We start from the raw sequence: 2,123 nt of genomic DNA on the forward strand, positions 1-2,123 counted from the left end.
GTCGTTCTTATAGGGAGCTGATTTTGTTTGTGTTGGAGAATCTGTGATGTAAATAATCAATGATGTTTCCCGTATATAGATATAAATATATCTGTGGCATGTTTCACATTTTGAAATGGAGCCAATTAGCCATAACGAATAACATTATGGATTTTCATTTTTCATAATTCATCGACGGTTGCTGCTGCAGTAATGTTAGATGAGAGATATGAGGAGGGTAACCATCACTGATCTATAATGATATACTATATAATTCTCTATTGTAGATCGGTGGTCATTATCCTTCATGACGCTTAGCTGTTAATCGGTGCAGTACTGGACTATAAAGCCTATCACAAATATAGCGGAGATATGGCAGTGTTTGATTGGCTGTTCGTGTACGCTCTCAGAAATAAAGGTACTAAAATAAACATAGGTGAACTAAAGGTAAAAACTACAGTTTTAAAAGTCCTCATAAACTAGAAGCTGCAGAAGGCTTTTATTTCATTGTGGTGACGTATTTCCAAATGAATATTGAGTAGGGGCGGGGTTTATTTTTGAGCTCCATCTTATATATTTCACTTACAGCAAACTACTGGTTGAAAGGGTATCGCTAAGCATATATCACCTATTCTGAGTAGGGGTGGGGTTTATTTTGTTGCTTCGCCTTTTTATATTTCACTTACAGAAAACTTCCGGTTGAAGGAGTATCGCTAAGCATATTCGGCCCAATCTGAGTAGAGGGCGGGATTTATTTTGGAGCTCCACCTTATTATATATTTCACTTACAGCAAACTACCGATTGAAGGGGCGTCGCTAACCATATTTGCCCAATCTGAGTAGGGGGCGGGATTTATTTTAGAGCTCCACCTTATTATATATTTCACTTACAGCAAACTACCGATTGAAGGGGCGTCGCTAACCATATTTGCCCAATCTGAGTAGGGGGCGGGATTTATTTTGGAGTCCCACTTATATGTTTCACTTACAGCAAACTACCGGTTGGAGGGGTGTCGCTAACCATATTTGCCCAATCTGAGTAGGGGGCGGGATTTATTTTAGAGCTCCACCTTATTATTTATTTCACCTACAGCAAACTACCGATTGGAGGGGTGTCGCTAACCATATTTGCCCAATCTGAGTAGGGGGCGGGATTTATTTTAGAGCTCCACCTTATTATATATTTCACTTACAGCAAACTACCGGCTGAAGGGGCGTCGCTAAGCATATTCGTCCAATCTGAGTAGGGGGTGGGATTTATTTTGGAGCTCCACCTTATTATTTATTTCACTTACAGCAAACTACCGGTTGGAGGGGTGTCGCTAACCATATTTGCCCAATCTGAGTAGGGGGCGGGATTTATTTTAGAGCTCCACCTTATTATTTATTTCACCTACAGCAAACTACCGATTGGAGGGGTGTCGCTAACCATATTTGCCCAATCTGAGTAGGGGGCGGGATTTATTTTAGAGCTCCACCTTATTATATATTTCACTTACAGCAAACTACCGGCTGAAGGGGCGTCGCTAAGCATATTCGTCCAATCTGAGTAGGGGGTGGGATTTATTTTGGAGCTCCACCTTATTATTTATTTCACTTACAGCAAACTACCGGTTGAAAGGGCGTCGCTAAGCATATATCACCCATTTTGAGTAGGGGTGGGGTTTATTTTGTTGCTCCGCCTTTTAAATTTCACTTACAGCAAACTTCCGGTTGAAGGAGCATCGCTAAGCATATTTTGCCTATTCTGAGTAGAGGGCGGGGTTTATTTCGGAGCTCAGCCACTTATATTTCACTTACAATAAACTACAGATTGAAGGGGTGTCGCTAAGTATATTTTAGCCATATTTTAGTCGGGGCGAGGTTTATTTCGAAGCGTAGCCTCTTATTTCACTTAAAGCAAACTACCAGTTGAAGAGGGGTGATTAAAAACATATTTCGCCCAATCTGAGAAGGGAGCGGGGTTTATTATTTTGGAGCTCGGCCTCTTAAATTTCACTTACAGTAAACAAACAGTTGGAGGGGCGTGGCTAAGCATATTTCGACCAATGGGAATCATCAAAGAAGGACCGCTATTAGTCAAAATTTGATTACAGATGACCAAAATTTGTTGTCTTTGTTATTTTTCAGTGAGCTAGATTATT

At 40.7% G+C, this 2,123-nt stretch overlaps 1 protein-coding gene across 1 annotated transcript in view; it reads left to right on the top strand.

Annotated features, from left to right (window-relative positions):
* bsna (bassoon presynaptic cytomatrix protein a) overlaps positions 1-231 on the top strand; it is a 51,534-nt gene extending 51,303 nt beyond the window's left edge. The window contains 1 exon segment of the mRNA XM_056464555.1: positions 1-231. This exon segment is cut by the window's left edge and continues 1,627 nt beyond it. The gene's annotated coding sequence lies outside the window, so the exon portion shown is untranslated.
* Positions 232-2,123: the final 1,892 nt, after the last annotated feature.

This window comes from Danio aesculapii, chromosome 8, assembly GCF_903798145.1.
Source record: "Danio aesculapii chromosome 8, fDanAes4.1, whole genome shotgun sequence".
Lineage (NCBI taxonomy): Eukaryota > Metazoa > Chordata > Actinopteri > Cypriniformes > Danionidae > Danio > Danio aesculapii.